This window comes from Xenopus tropicalis, chromosome 9, assembly GCF_000004195.4.
Source record: "Xenopus tropicalis strain Nigerian chromosome 9, UCB_Xtro_10.0, whole genome shotgun sequence".
NCBI lineage: Eukaryota > Metazoa > Chordata > Amphibia > Anura > Pipidae > Xenopus > Xenopus tropicalis.
The window spans coordinates 15,422,808-15,439,796 of record NC_030685.2 but is presented as its reverse complement, the minus strand read 5'-3'; the positions used below and the strand labels follow the sequence as shown (position 1 = coordinate 15,439,796).

General features: G+C 48.0%; 1 protein-coding gene across 4 annotated transcripts in view; it reads left to right on the top strand.

Moving 5' to 3' along the window:
- Positions 1-16,989, top strand: part of rai1 (retinoic acid induced 1) — a 119,537-nt gene that overhangs the window by 78,434 nt on the left and 24,114 nt on the right. Inside the window, exon 1 of one of the 4 annotated variants that reach the window (XM_004918075.4) lies at positions 806-896. The exons of 2 other annotated variants lie outside the window; for them this stretch is intronic. The gene's annotated coding sequence lies outside the window, so the exon portion shown is untranslated. Of the gene's footprint in view, positions 1-805; positions 897-12,819; positions 13,310-16,989 lie in introns of those variants that run through there. One more of the 4 variants, XM_004918072.4, reaches the window with a different exon arrangement.

The following is a 16,989-nucleotide window of genomic DNA, read 5'->3' as shown; positions in this document are numbered from 1 at the left end:
AGTAACTGGCTATGGCATCTTACAACAGCCCCTCTGCCAGAATCCACAGATTGCCAGTCCCGGCCTAGTACACAGGTCAAGATTGAGATTCAAATAGGCCCTGGTATTTCACGTACACAGCGGTGCAAATGACCCCCCCTAGGCCCAATAAATAATCACTGTGTATGATATCTTACAGCCCCTCTGGCATATGCCCGACTCTACTGATTGCCAGTCTGTGCCCACCAGCACATGTGCCGCAGTATAATCACTTGCCTTGCATAAATACACGCGGTGGCACATAATTATCCGTATTCATTGTCACGCCCTCTGGGGCACATAGGAAGGGAATATTTCACACCCTTGTGTGGCACAACCACGCACATCCTGGCACACATACATACAGTAAATGTAGATGCCAGTCGCCTGCTTTTCTGAGCTCATTTCAGCCTCCCGTATTTCAGATACCTTCATCAGTGGAGAGGGGGGGTCGCCCCCTGTCAAATTACAGGGACGGGCACCCTGTTGGTATCTGGGATGGCGTTGGCAGCCTGCGGGTTGCAGAACATAACATTTCAGCTATTGCAGTAAAGGCTGTGAATTGCATATTCTTGGCACGGGCTTTCCTGTTCAGATTTATTTTTAAAGCTTGGCCGCGGTGAAGAATATCTCTAATTCCCAGTTTCATTGGCTGCAGCGATCAGTGGCAAAGTGACTCAGCCATGCGGTGGGAATGAAGATCCAGACGGAGGGGGGCGGGGGTAGGATGGGTCTTTTATTCAGATAATGGAAATCTGGCCGGGGAATTTGTACAATACTGTGTCTGTGGATTAGAGGAGAACAAACAGCAGCCAGTGAGAAGTCTGCAGCCTCTGATGGAACGGAGAGAGGGGAATGGATTCCTCCCGCCATGCAGGGTATGGCACAGATCAGTCTTTGTCACTGGCACAGGCACCCTGCATAAGTAACCTGCAATAAAAGGAACAAATATTGCACAATTTGCAGGGGTGGGCTGCCTTTTCTATAGTATATCGTATCATCACCGCCCAAACCTGTAGTAGCAAGGGCATTTCCCTATCCCCCCATAAAATCAAACACATATAAAATCAATATACTAAGTAGCTCTCTAGCAGGAGATTTGAGTACTGTATGGCTGCCCACAAAGCAGTACAGTCTGCATCACACATCTAAATTAATAGCCAAATGGCCATGCTGGTTTTGTCCTGTTATGAAACCTCAGCCTTCCACTGCTTATGTGGACTTTCTTTTGTCTTTTGTATACATATAAGCAGATTCCAGTGAAGGAATCAATGCCTACAGACACCAGTAGTCAGTGCCAGACCCAGCCGGCACCCAAGGCCACCCAGCTGGCCACCTAGTCCCCACACCTCGCAAACTTGCAAACACACACATTGACAGTGGGGAGGCGGGGGGGATGAAATGGCCTGCCCTAGGTCTGGTCCTGCCAGTGGTAATATACAGGGAACTGGCACTTTATTCTGCCATGTGTTCTTGGGTATTATACATGAAGCTGGCACTGTATCTGCCATATGTTCTGGGATATTACACATGGAATTAGCACTATATTTATCAGCCATATTTTCTGGATATTATACATAGAATTTGCACTTTAATTATCTGCCATGTGTTCTGGGGTATTATACATGGAATTGGCACTGTATTTATCCTGCCGTGTTTTCTGGGGTATTATACATGGAATTGGCACTGTATTTATCTGCCGTGTGTTCTGGGGTATTATACATGGAATTGGCACTGTATTTATCTGCCGTGTGTTCTGGGGTATTATACATGGAATTGGCACTGTATTTATCTGCCATGTGTTCTGGGGTATTATACATGGAATTGGCACTGTATTTATTCTGCCGTGTTTTCTGGGGTATTATACATGGAATTGGCACTGTATTTATCTGCTGTGTGTTCTGGGGTATTATACATGGAATTGGCACTGTATTTATCTGCCATGTGTTCTGGGGTATTATACATGGAATTGGCACTGTATTTATCTGCCGTGTGTTCTGGGGTATTATACATGGAATTGGCACTGTATTTATCTGCCATGTGTTCTGGGGTATTATACATGGAATTGGCACTGTATTTATCTGCCGTGTGTTCTGGGGTATTATACATGGAATTGGCACTGTATTTATCTGCCATGTGTTCTGGGGTATTATACATGGAATTGGCACTGTATTTATCTGCCGTGTGTTCTGGGGTATTATACATGGAACTGGCACTGCATTCATCCTGTCCCATGTTTAAGGGCATTATACATTAAATAGCCACTGCATGTACTCTGGAGAATTATATCTGATGTTGCCATGTGTTCTAGGGTATTTTGGATTAAATTGGCACTGCATTTATCATGCCATGTAATTTGGGTTATTGTATATGGAAGTTGCCCTGGGATACTATAAAGAAGGTGTAGTTCGGTTAGCCCCCCCAAACTTCTTGGTACTATCATAGTACTGCTGGGTTACTGTAGGAAGAATGGGAATGGACAGCAGTGCTTTATTTTTTATACAGTATGTGGGCCCTGATGTCTCTTTGTCGTGGGGAAGGAGGGCCCGACTTTTTATTTGTATGGGGCCCCTAAGATTTCTGGTTCCAGTAAGGCTGTAAGTACAGTAAAGACAGATTCCTCTTTGGTTCTGCTGCGTGCCGGCAGGGAACTATAAAATGCCCAGTGCCCTCGCTCGAAAAAGCCATTTGCTGCTTTCCTTCAGCCATGGAATTTTGGGAAATTAGCCACAGACCCCCCCGGAGGTGTAATGGGACTTGGCGACTCACAGGGCAGTGTGAGCCGAGTTTCCCTGCTAGGCAGCTGCATTGCAGAAGCACGGGGCTGAGAAGGAAGAATGGCACGGCTGGCAAATTAGAGAGCGGGCATTCAGCGAGAATAAAGCTTTTGCCTTGCGACCAGCTGGGAAACTGTAAACGCAGAAGCCAAATTTCACACCTTCTGTTGCGGTGGCGTTTCATTTCGTGTATTTGCGTTGTCACTGAACTGCAGAACACGGCAGCAAGGGAGCTCCCGCTGGTAATTAGAACCCCCCCTCCCATCCATGACAGCAAGGCCTTGTTAAACTCCCTGCCATGGTCCCTTGCCTCTGCCACAGATTCCATGACTTATTTTAGACTCACTTCCGCTCTGTGCCCTATGCACCCGTTCACTGAAATGGGCCTATCGGATTCCAGCACCCGGAACATCTAATATTCCAATCCACTTTGATAAATGGCTTGATAATATGGAGTTAAAAGGCTCACCGTATTAATGTCAGGCCCCTCTCTGGCACTGAATGGGTACAAATGTGAAGGCCTTGGGGCCTTGCCCGCTGCCGGCAAATCCAACAGGGACATGATATAAATAGTGTCAGATCTGAGCCTATGAATAATTTATTCTCATGGGATTGAGCTCACTGGGGTAACGTGCAGCCAGTCCCGGCCTATTTATAACCCATGGGGCTCCTTTCTGTGGCCTGGGCAGAAGAAATATGTGCTGAGATTTATTAACCACTCAACTCCCGGGGCCAGTTTCCCCAACATCCATGGGAAGGAATGTTCATGACGCACCCCACTGCCGGTTCTGATAGAGGGGCTGCAAGAGAGGAGGGAGACCAAGTAACAAATGTTTGGGTTTCTCGACTGGCACAGGGTATAAGCTATTCTGGGAATTACAGTTCACAAAAAAAAGGCACCGGCAGCCTCTCCATTGTCAGGGTCCACAAAACAGCGAAAGGAACCCTGCGGGTCAGGCAGTTAGTAGTTTAAGGCCTTTGGATAGAGACCCTACGTGTGTTCCCTTCTGTCTGCCCTAATTGGCTTTTTAATTAAGCATCTTAAGGGAGAGAGAATTCCCTCAATCAATATGGCTCAGTCAATTGAATGACCAGTTCTGGCACCGTGATTGGCTGACCTGTGCTCATACATGGAAGTGTGGGTTGTGGCTGGTCATGAACTGGGTCTGTCTGCAAGTACTCGAGTTAGAATTGTCAGTCATTGGCTTAGGCATGGTACCAGGGATTACTGGTCAATGGCTTTTTAAAGGTCTTTAGCAACCAGGGTTTTGCAAATGTAAAGTTGCAAAGAGAGTCTGGAATATAAATGGGAGATCTGAATAGAAAGATACGTCCCACAGCCCCAGTCCCTTCCCAGAGGCTATTATCCCCCCACTGCTACTATAGGCACCATCTCTCCCTACTATACCTGCTATCCCACAGCCACAGTCCCTTCCCAGAGGCTATTATCCCCCCACTGCTACTATAGGCACCATCTCTCCCTGCTATACCTGCTATCCCACAGCCCCAGTCCCTTCCCAGAGGCAATTATCCCCCCACTGCTACTATAGGCACCATCTCTCCCTGCTATGCCTGCTATCCCACAGCCCCAGTCCCTTCCCAGAGGCTATTATCCCCCCACTGCTACTATAGGCACCATCTCTCCCTACTATACCTGCTATCCCACAGCCCCAGTCCCTTCCTAGAGGCTATTATCCCACTGCTACTATAGGCACCATCTCTCCCTACTATACCTGCTATCCCACAGCCCCAGTCCCTTCCCAGAGGCTATTATCCCCCCACTGCTACTATAGGCACCATCTCTCCCTACTATACCTGCTATCCCACAGCCACAGTCCCTTCCCAGAGGCTATTATCCCACTGCTACTATAGGCACCATCTCTCCCTACTATACCTGCTATCTCACAGCCCAGTCCCTTCCCAGAGGCTATTATCCCCCCACTGCTACTATAGGCACCATCTCTCCCTACTATACCTGCTATCCCACAGCCCCAGTCCCTTCCTAGAGGCTATTATCCCACTGCTACTATAGGCACCATCCTTCTCAGAGGCTATTATCCCCACATGACGGCAGTAGAATAAAATCACCATGATTTCCACCTAGAAGTGGCCACTTAGGCTTTGGCTAAGACATTGCAAATACATTTGAAAGTAGGAGGACATTCTTCATGTGTAATTTATGGCACATTGTATATTAGCTCCATTTAGAGCAGTTAATTTACAGAGTAGCCTTAAGCTCTCCTTCCCAAGTCCCACGTCTATATCTTTATCCATGCAATATCTCAGGCAGCGACTGAAACAAGAAATCTCATTAGTGGAGTGCAGAGGCATTACTGCCGTGCATGACTATGTGACAGCCTGTGTACAGGTTGTTTACAGTCTCCGTATAGTTGGATATGTGTCACTTTATACCCACAGAGCCCTTTTTGTAGTTACAGGCCGCTATCTGCTTAGCTGCAGAGCATAAGCCCTGGTAGGGGGTGACACTGCTATGAGGCTGAGTAGTCCTATCATTGCTCTATGGCAGCGCAGGCGGCAAGGGATGTAACCATGCTCTGTGGCTTATGCAATCTACACTCAGTTCAAGTTGTGGCTATAGGGCTGGTGCCTTTAAAGGGATACTGCCATGCTTTTTATGGTATACTTTTTATTTCTAAATGAAACTGTTTACATAGCAAATAATTCACTCTACCATTTAAAATGTTATTCTTGAACCAACAAAATGTATTTGTAGCTGTAATATTGGTGTGTAGGCGCCATCTCAGTGCATTGTGCCTGAGTCTGAGCTTTCAGCCAGCGCTACACATTAGAACTGCTTTCAGCTAACCTATTGTTTCTCCTACTCCCATGTAACTGGAGGAGTCCCAAGCCGGACTTGGATTTCTTACTATTGAGTGCTATTCTGATACCTACTGGGAGCTGCTATCTTGCTCCCTTCCCATTGTTCTGCTGATCGGCTGCTGGGAGGGGGGGGGGGATATCACTCCAACTTGCAGCTAAGCAGTAAAGTGTGACTGAAGTTTATCAGAGCATAGGTCACATGGCTGTGACACCCTGGGAAATGAAGAATATGGCTAGCCCCATGGGAAATTTCAAAATTAAATATAAAAAAAATCTGTTTGTGTTTTTGCAAAACAGATTTCAATGCAGGATTCTGCTGGGGAAGCTCAATTAACTGTTGGGTTTTTACAAAAAAAACATGTTTTACTGTTATTTACAGAAATAAGAGACTGGAGAGCTCTGTTCATACATACCAGAGCTTGGCACCACATCTCTCTGCCAGTTTGTGTCTCTCTCTAATCATGTGGTGCCCCCTGTGACGCTGGCTCCATGCTGGGTTTATAAAGTGCAGGACATGCTGTGGGGCATAATAAAGAGTAATGGAAATATTAATACAGGGCTGTATAGCACTGGGTGCCAGGCCCTTGTGGCACCGCCCACCCCCACAGGCAAGAACAAATGGGGGGAGGGGTCGGAGTGCCTGGTTTGAACGACAAATCTCACTTTAGTTATACAGTTATCAGAGTGGTAGTGAAGTCTCTAGTGTGTGTGGTTTAGTGGAGGAGAGCAGCCATTTTTGATACCAGTTTTCTGCTTACATATTTCTCAACATATCTTGGCCTACTGTCATGTGACCTTTTTTTGTTTAGTTTTACCCAAAAAGAAGGGGGTATATTTATCAGTCTGTGTAAAATGTGGAGTGAAATATTACCGGTGATAATTTGCCGATGGTTTTCTGTCTAATTGCTGATTGGTTGCCCTGGGCAACATCACCGGTAGTGCTTCACTCAACGGCGTGATAAATATACCCCCAAGAGTCGGCGGGCCTCCCGTGCAGCCGGAGTTTCTTATCCGCTCTAAAACAGTCATTAGTGATTCCCATAAGGAGAACTGAGCATGTCTAATTTCCTGCGATACAGACTGAGAATTCTCTAAGTACGTGTACCCTTATGCGGAGAGATTTGTGTGAGTCCGTATGTCTGTCTGGTGTGAGGGACTCAGTGGCTGCTGCTTAGTGTTAGGCAGCTGTTAGGGGCCACCAAAAGCCACAGACCCTGGGCCCAAATTCTTACTGCATTGTGCCTATTTCTTCCCCTATTTATTTGGGATATAATATACCCCCTGCTGTAATGAATTCACCCTGGAGTAGCATCAGTATATTATCATGTAACTGAACGTGGCCAGTTACTGCCTCTTCCCCTTACTCCATCTTGCCTTACTATCCCCACTGTCCCACAGTTATAGTCCGTTCCCTGACACCATCTTGCCTTACTATCCCCACTGTCCCACAGTTATAGTCTGTTCCCTGACACCATCTTGCCTTACTATCCCCACTGTCCCACAGTTATAGTCTGTTCCCTGACACCATCTTGCCTTACTATCCCCACTGTCCCACAGTTATAGTCTGTTCCCTGACACCATCTTGCCTTACTATCCCCACTGTCCCACAGTTATAGTCTGTTCCCTGACACCATCTTGCCTTACTATCCCCACTGTCCCACAGTTATAGTCTGTTCCCTGACACCATCTTGCCTTACTATCCCCACTGTCCCACAGTAATAGTCCATTCCGACACCATCTTGCCTTTCTATCCCCACTGTCCCACAGTTATAGTCCGTTCCCTGACACCATCTTGCCTTACTATCCCCACTGTCCCACAATTACAATCCATACACACTATGCCACAGTTCTAGCTCCTTCCCCTGAAAGCACCTTGCCTTACTATACACACTATGCCACATTTCTAGCTCCTTCCCCTGACAGCACCTTGCCTTACTATACACACTATGCCACAGTTCTAGTTCCTTCCCCTGACACCACCTTGCCTTACTATACACACTATGCCACAGTTCTAGCTCCTTCCCCTGACAGCACCTTGCCTTACTATACACACTATGCCACATTTCTAGCTCCTTCCCCTGACAGCACCTTGCCTTACTATACACACTATGCCACATTTCTAGCTCCTTCCCCTGACAGCACCTTGCCTTACTATACACACTATGCCACAGTTCTAGCTCCTTCCCCTGACAGCACCTTGCCTTACTATACATACTATGCCACAGTTCTAGCTCCTTCCCCTGACAGCACCTTGCCTTACAATACACACTATTCTACAGTTTAGGCCCCTTCCCCTGACAGCACCTTGCCTTACTATACACGCTATGCCACAGTTCTAGCTCCTTCCCCTGACAGCACCTTGCCTTACTATACACACTATGCCACAGTTCTAGCTCCTTCCCCTGACAGCACCTTGCCTTACTATACACACTATGCCACATTTCTAGCTCCTTCCCCTGACAGCACCTTGCCTTACTATACACACTATGCCACATTTCTAGCTCCTTCCCCTGACAGCACCTTGCCTTACTATACACACTATGCCACATTTCTAGCTCCTTCCCCTGACAGCACCTTGCCTTACTATACACACTATGCCACAGTTCTAGCTCCTTCCCCTGACAGCACCTTGCCTTACTATACACACTATGCCACAGTTCTAGCTCCTTCCCCTGACAGCACCTAGCCTTACAATACACACTATTCTACAGTTTAGGCCCCTTCCCCTGACAGCACCTTGCCTTACTATACACACTATGCCACAGTTCTAGCTTCTTCCCCTGACAGCACCTTGCCTTACTATACACACTATCCTACAGTTTTAGCCCCTTCCCTGACACCACCTTGCCTTACTATACACACCATCTCACAGTTTAACCCCTTCCCCTGAGACCACCTTGCCTTACAATACACACTATCCCCTTGACATACAGAAAGACATCTCAGGGAGGCACAATGGACTTCTTATACTCAAATGCCATTGCTGTGCTGATGAGGCCCCCAGTTAAAATGTCCCCTGCTGGCACCCCTAAAGACGTCTCTACCCCCCATACACACAGATTGGCGTGGGTGTCGCACACAAGCGCATATCTCTGCATTGCAGCCTCTCAGCACTGTAACAGCTGCCTTATTTTAGAAGAGCCGGGGAGTCCAACATTGCTTCCACCCATTGACCTCTGGGAGAAAAATGCATTCCCTGCCTTGCTGCTTGGCCATCGTCCATGCACCGAAACGCCAAGGTCTGGAATATAAAGAAAGCACTGAAAGGAAAATAAATATGCCCAAAAAATAATCCATCAGAGGAGCCGCTCTGCGCAGCCCCGGCCCATCTGTATATCACTTTAATGTGGATCCAATGAAACCTAATCATATGTAACAGAAAACCTCACGTTTCCAGCAGACATGGGTCCAGCGGGAATGATTTACTGCCTCCTGGGCCCGAAGGGGCCGATTTCTCATTCCCCCTCTTTCTTTCCTCATTCCAGCACGTGACGCCGCTCACTGAATAAGCCACAGAGCCTGTGTGTGCATGTATGTATGATTCCCTTAATCGGGGTTAATGCCACGTACACAGCACGGGGAGAGAGAGATATGGAAATATAGCAGGAGGAGATGCAATGACTCATGGGATTACTGCCGCCTATTTGTTTGGGGTGTAGAGAAGAGGATTAAACTGTGACTGCTTCTTAAGGTGGTACGGCGGGCATGTCAAATGCAGATGACACGGAGCCAGTCAGGGCCACAGTTATCTAAAAGAGGGGCAGCCGCATATACAATCGAGTTTCAGATTGATCTTTTTCTTGTCACTTTTATCCAAATTTGCACAAAACCACAAACAAAGCATTGCCAGAAATTGAAAATATGAGTATTGTCTGGGGGGGGCCACACAGTAGGAGAGCATGGGCCGTATGCACCCAAAACACCTCATTCTCAGGACTGTGCTTAAACTGCTTGAACTGGGCAGTAACAAAAGGGAAAGGGACTGTGGCTGTGGGATAGCAGGTATAGTAGGGAGAGATGGTGCCTATAGTAGCAGTGGGGGGATAATAGCCTCTGGGAAGGGACTGGGACTGTGGGATAGCAGGTATAGTAAGGAGAGATGGTGCCTATAGTAGCAGTGGGATAATAGCCTCTGGGAAGGGACTGGGGCTGTGGGATAGCAGGTATAGTAAGGAGAGATGGTGCCTATAGTAGCAGTGGGATAATAGCCTCTGGGAAGGGACTGTGGCTGTGGGATAGCAGGTATAGTAGGGAGAGATGGTGCCTATAGTAGCAGTGGGGGGATAATAGCCTCTGGGAAGGGACTGGGGCTGTGGGATAGCCGGTATAGTAGGGAGAGATGGTGCCTATAGTAGCAGTGGGGGGATAATAGCCTCTGGGAAGGGACTGGGGCTGTGGGATAGCAGGTATAGTAGGGAGAGATGGTGCCTATAGTAGCAGTGGGATAATAGCCTCTGGGAAGGGACTGGGGCTGTGGGATAGCAGGTATAGTAGGGAGATATGGTGCCTATAGTAGCAGTGGGGGGATAATAGCCTCTGGGAAGGGACTGGGGCTGTGGGATAGCAGGTATAGTAGGGAGAAATGGTGCCTTTAGTAGCAGTGGGGGGATAATAGTCTCTGGGAAGGGACTGGGGCTGTGGGATAGCAGGTATAGTAGGGAGAGATGGTGCCTATAGTAGCAGTGGGATAATAGCCTCTGGGAAGGGACTGGGGCTGTGGGATAGCAGGTATAGTAGGGAGAGATGGTGCCTATAGTAGCAGTGGGTGGATAATAGCCTCTGGGAAGGGACTGGGGCTGTGGGATAGCAGGTATAGTAGGGAGAGATGGTGCCTTTAGTAGCAGTGGGGGGATAATAGCCTCTGGGAAGGGACTGTGGCTGTGGGATAGCAGGTATAGTAGGGAGAGATGGTGCCTATAGTAGCAGTGGGGGGATAGTAGCCTCTGGGAAGGGACTGGGGCTGTGGGATAGCAGGTATAGTAGGGAGAGATGGTGCCTATAGTAGCAGTGGGGGGATAATAGCCTCTGGGAAGGGACTGGGGCTGTGGGATAGCAGGTATAGTAGGGAGAGATGGTGCCTATAGTAGCAGTGGGATAATAGCCTCTGGGAAGGGACTGGGGCTGTGGGATAGCAGGTATAGTAGGGAGAGATGGTGCCTATAGTAGCAGTGGGGGGATAATAGCCTCTGGGAAGGGACTGGGGCTGTGGGATAGCAGGTATAGTAGGGAGAGATGGTGCCTATAGTAGCAGTGGGGGGATAATAGCCTCTGGGAAGGGACTGGGGCTGTGGGATAGCAGGTATAGTAGGGAGAGATGGTGCCTATAGTAGCAGTGGGATAATAGCCTCTGGGAAGGGACTGGGGCTGTGGGATAGCAGGTATAGTAGGGAGAAATGGTGCCTTTAGTAGCAGTGGGGGGATAATAGCCTCTGGGAAGGGACTGTGGCTGTGGGATAGCAGGTATAGTAGGGAGAGATGGTGCCTTTAGTAGCAGTGGGGGGATAATAGCCTCTGGGAAGGGACTGGGGCTGTGGGATAGCAGGTGTAGTAGGGAGAAATGGTGCCTTTAGTAGCAGTGGGGGGATAATAGCCTCTGGGAAGGGACTGGGGCTGTGGGATAGCAGGTATAGTAGGGAGAGATGGTGCCTTTAGTAGCAGTGGGGGGATAATAGCCTCTGGGAAGGGACTGGGGCTGTGGGATAGCAGGTATAGTAGGGAGAAATGGTGCCTTTAGTAGCAGTGGGGGGATAATAGCCTCTGGGAAGGGACTGGGGCTGTGGGATAGCAGGTATAGTAGGGAGAAATGGTGCCTTTAGTAGCAGTGGGGGGATAATAGCCTCTGGGAAGGGACTGGGGCTGTGGGATAGCAGGTATAGTAGGGAGAGATGGTGCCTATAGTAGCAGTGGGATAATAGCCTCTGGGAAGGGACTGGGGCTGTGGGATAGCAGGTATAGTAGGGAGAGATGGTGCCTATAGTAGCAGTGGGATAATAGCCTCTGGGAAGGGACTGGGGCTGTGGGATAGCAGGTATAGTAGGGAGAGATGGTGCCTATAGTAGCAGTGGGTGGATAATAGCCTCTGGGAAGGGACTGTGGGCTGTGGGATAGCAGGTATAGTAGGGAGAGATGGTGCCTTTAGTAGCAGTGGGGGGATAATAGCCTCTGGGAAGGGACTGTGGCTGTGGGATAGCAGGTATAGTAGGGAGAGATGGTGCCTATAGTAGCAGTGGGGGGATAGTAGCCTCTGGGAAGGGACTGGGGCTGTGGGATAGCAGGTATAGTAGGGAGAGATGGTGCCTATAGTAGCAGTGGGGGGATAATAGCCTCTGGAAGGGACTGGGGCTGTGGGATAGCAGGTATAGTAGGGAGAGATGGTGCCTATAGTAGCAGTGGGATAATAGCCTCTGGGAAGGGACTGGGGCTGTGGGATAGCAGGTATAGTAGGGAGAGATGGTGCCTATAGTAGCAGTGGGGGGATAATAGCCTCTGGGAAGGGACTGGGGCTGTGGGATAGCAGGTATAGTAGGGAGAGATGGTGCCTATAGTAGCAGTGGGGGGATAATAGCCTCTGGGAAGGGACTGGGGCTGTGGGATAGCAGGTATAGTAGGGAGAGATGGTGCCTATAGTAGCAGTGGGGGATAATAGCCTCTGGGAAGGGACTGGGGCTGTGGGATAGCAGGTATAGTAGGGAGAGATGGTGCCTATAGTAGCAGTGGGGGATAATAGCCTCTGGGAAGGGACTGGGGCTGTGGGATAGCAGGTATAGTAGGGAGAGATGGTGCCTATAGTAGCAGTGGGGGGATAATAGCCTCTGGGAAGGGACTGGGGCTGTGGGATAGCAGGTATAGTAGGGAGAGATGGTGCCTATAGTAGCAGTGGGATAATAGCCTCTGGGAAGGGACTGGGGCTGTGGGATAGCAGGTATAGTAGGGAGAGATGGTGCCTATAGTAGCAGTGGGGGGATAATAGCCTCTGGGAAGGGACTGTGGCTGTGGGATAGCAGGTATAGTAGGGAGAGATGGTGCCTATAGTAGCAGTGGGGGGATAATAGCCTCTGGGAAGGGACTGGGGCTGTGGGATAGCAGGTATAGTAGGGAGAGATGGTGCCTATAGTAGCAGTGGGGGTATAATAGCCTCTGGGAAGGGACTGGGGCTGTCCTTGGCATGCAGTCATTGGATACAGATTAGTGCCAAAGTCCTTGGCATGGAGGCAGAGGCTGTAGTTTAGTGCTGTGTCCCTGGTGTGGGGACAGAGGCTGTAGATTGGTGCCAGTGTCCCTGGCGGGAAGGCAATGGGCGTGAGTGTCCCCCTCTGCTCAGTATCACACTGGCGTTCTGGCAGGAGTCCAGTGTTTCTCCAGACTGAGCGATTAACGTCAGGATTCCAGTGAAATGCGAGCAATCTCCCCGTCCTGCGGCCTTTTTGCACTCTCCTCTCCAGTTTAAGATTATGTTGCTTTTATCTAAATCTTAAAGGGACCATCTGTTTCCAAAGGATATAAAAGGACCCCGGGGAGAGGCAATTCTTAGTCTGTCTGAGACTGAAATCTTGTGACAAAGCCTGTTAACATTTCCCGTGCCCGGAGAGAAGGCCGTCGCTCAGGGAATAGGAAACCAGGGGCAGGATTTAGTCCCCCGTGCTTTGGAAGAGAGGCCGTGCCATGGAGGAGAGGTAGGTGGATGTGCATCAAATACAGTGGCATTCAGGCTTTGTCTCTTTAACTGTTACTGGACTACAACTCCCAGCATTCCCTAAGGTTTATAAGAAGTCAGATGTGAACAAAACCTGGAAAGCCTTCCAAATATTCCATGCTTATTAAGGTTTCATCGGGTATGACTACTCCTCCTCCTGTCCAATTATGGTCTTGGGCACAAGATGAAAGGTACCAAATATACATACCCTCTGCATGGCTGCACTTAAAGCAGCACAGTCTTCAGCTTGTGTTACAATTAGTTGCTTAATTAAGGGGGTGCATTTAAATTGTGCCCAGTTTTTAAAGGGTGAGTGGTCTGTGATAGCTGTATCTTATATTGGCGGGATGCTAGAAGTGGCTGTAGGAGATGGTGAATGTAGAGTAGGATAGAGATACCTTTGTACAATAAGTAGGTGAATAACATACCAGGAGCAGCAAAGCTGGTGTTCTGGATACCTGTATATTGGGATAGGGTAGTTGGACTGTATTTAGAATGCCTTTATTACAGGAGGACTTATGTGGACTTCCTGGATCCTGCCTATATGGATAGAGTAGGTGGACTATATTTGGAAAGGATGCCTTTGTTCAAAGAGGATAGATGTGGGCACCCTGGATACCTGTCTATTGGAAAGAGTAGGTGGACCTTATGTGCATAGGATACCTTATGTTCAACGAGGACTGATGTTGACTTCCTGGATCCTGCCTAGATACCTGTCTGTTGGGATAGCGTAACTGGACCATATGTGGAAAGGATTGCTTTGTTGAAGGAGGACTGATGTTGACTTCCTGGATCCTGCCTATAAAGATAGAGTAGGTGGACCATACGTGGAAAGGATACATTTGTTCAACGAGGAGAGATGTGGACTTCCTGGATCCTGCCTATAAAGATAGAGTAGGTGGACCATACGTGGAAAGGATACATTTGTTCAACGAGGAGAGATGTGGACTTCCTGGATCCTGCCTATAAAGATAGAGTAGGTGGACCATACATGGAAAGGATACATTTGTTCAACGAGGAGAGATGTTGACTTCCTGGATCCTGCTTATAAAGATAGAGTAGGTGGACCATACGTGGAAAGGATACATTTGTTCAACGAGGACAGAAGTGGACTTCCTGGATCCTAACTATAAAGACAGAGTCAGTGGACCATACGTGAAAAGGATGCCTTTGTTCAAGGAGGACAGAAGTGGGCTCCCTGGATACCTGCCTATTGGGAAAGAGTAGGTGGACCATATGTGGAAAGGATGCCTTTGTTTAAGGAGGAAAATTGTGGATTTAGTGGATACCCAGAGCCAGGATGAGTAGTTTTGGTTCCCAAGATATTTCTACTTGGCCTGGCACCCTATGTGCCTGCTGCCACCCCTCTCTGCTCTGTCACTTACGGCACCTCACCCCCACTGATTGGTCCACACATTTCTCTTCTTCCCCCTCTGTCACTTGGTCCCTCTGCCTGTTTTGCCCCAAGGCATGTATCTCTGTTACCTACCCCCGGCCCTGTGGACACCTGTATATTTGAAGTATGTGGGTGGAGCCTATGCGGATAGGGTGCCTTTAGACAATACCTGCATCTAAGCTAGGTGTAGAATTTTCCCCTCAATCTTACCCCAACTGACTGTCAAGTTGGGCTTTCAAGTGTATCTAGGAGACCAAAGGAACTCTCCCCAAATCTCACACTAACTTGCCTTCAAGATGTGCCCCATCTGCCCCTGCTCCAAGATGTGCCCCATCTGCCCCTGCTCCAAGCAAGCCAGCCCCACAGTTTGGGCCCCTTCTCTATTAGCAGGCATGGCGGCATGATCCCCACTAGCCATCCATAGCAGTCACAGTCATAAAGCTGATTAATGTCGGTGTTGGCCGCTGGGAAGGGGCCCCGGGATAAGGCATTATGCAGCTTCCCTTGCTCTCTGTATCTCCATTCCTCCGTTATATTGTCTGTGGCGCCTCGTCGCTGAGCGGCTGCTTATTTCCTTGGGGATAAATGGAGCTTATAGATGGGAGATACCGGGGAAAAGAAATTGTGCCGTCTGATAGAATCTTTCCTTTGTGTTTAGAGGATGAAAGTCCATGCAGCTGAATCGTCCCTGCTTCCTTAAGAGGATAGACAAGCGGGCAGAGGCAATAGGTAATAGCACACTGCAAAAACCGCTGGCATTGTAAGCGAAGAGCCGCGCCAGGCCTAGAGATAGGATCCGTTGCTGGGTACATGGGTATTAAGGGCTGTGGCATAAAGGAGCAGTGGAATAACAGTGGAATGGACCCTCCGTATTCTTATAATAAGCATCTGCCTTTGTCCTGCCAGGGCGGGTATGCAAAGGGTTTCTGTATGGCCTGTAAATGTAGATGTATTCTGCTTCTCTATAGATTGCCACTGCTTATTCTCTTTAAAAGCTACTTATACAGGGACTGTGAGGCCCTTATTACACAGTAGCTAGCAGATATTATATGTACTACTGAGTCACTCAGCCAACCAGAGGAACTAAGGGAAAAGTTGTTTATGAGATTTGTATTTGGTCCAATCAGGTTGTGAGATTGACCAATTGGGAGAGCTGCATGAAATGTTTTTTAGTACAGATATGGGACCTGTTATCCAGAATGCTCGGGACCTGGGGTTTTCCGGATAAGGGATCTTTCCGTAATTTGGATCATTTCAGTATTAAAAAATCATTTCAGTATTAAATAAACCCAATAGGGCTGTTCTGCCCCAATAAGGGGTAATTATATCTTAGTTGGGATCAAGTACAGGTACTGTTTTATTATTACAGAGAAAAGGGAATCATTTAACCATGAAATAAACCCAATAGGGCTGTTCGGCCCCAATAAGGGGTAATTATATCTTAGTTGGGATCAAGTACAGGTACTGTTTTATTATTACAGAGAAAAGGGAATCATTTAACCATTAAATAAACCCAATAGGGCTGTTCTGCCCCCAATAAGGGGTAATTATATCTTAGTTGGGATCAAGTACAGGTACTGTTTTATTATTACAGAGAAAAGGGAATTATTTAACCATTAAATAAACCCAATAGGGCTGTTCTGCCCCCAATAAGGGGTAATTATATCTTAGTTGGGATCAAGTACAGGTACTGTTTTATTATTACAGAGAAAAGGGAATCATTTAACCATTAAATAAACCCAATAGGGCTGTTCTGCCCCCAATAAGGGGTAATTATATCTTAGTTGGGATCAAGTACAATGTACCGTTTTATTATTACAGAATAAAAGGAAATTATTTTTAAAAATTAGAATTATTTGCTTATAATGGAGTCTATGGGAGATGGCCTTTCCATAATTCTGAACTTTCTGGATAACGGGTTTCCGGATAAGGGATTCCAAACTTATAGCTGATATGAGCCAATGAGACGCTGAGGTTGATGCAGCCACCAATCAAGTGGGGTTGCTGTACTGAGCCATGAGTACTCCCAGGTAAGGGAGATGCATTGTGGCCATGTTACTGCCTGGTGAACTATAGAAAGCATTCTGGCTTTGGAGATAACAGGGCCAATTATATAGAGGCCCCCGGGCTAGAGCAGGCAGTAACACTGTGCCTCCTTTCTTCCCTTGCACCCTGCTGAATCTGATGTCCCAGTCACACACACTCGGGTCAGATACATCAGGAGCCAATTAACCTGCCTGTATGTGGTGGGAGTGCGGGAGGGG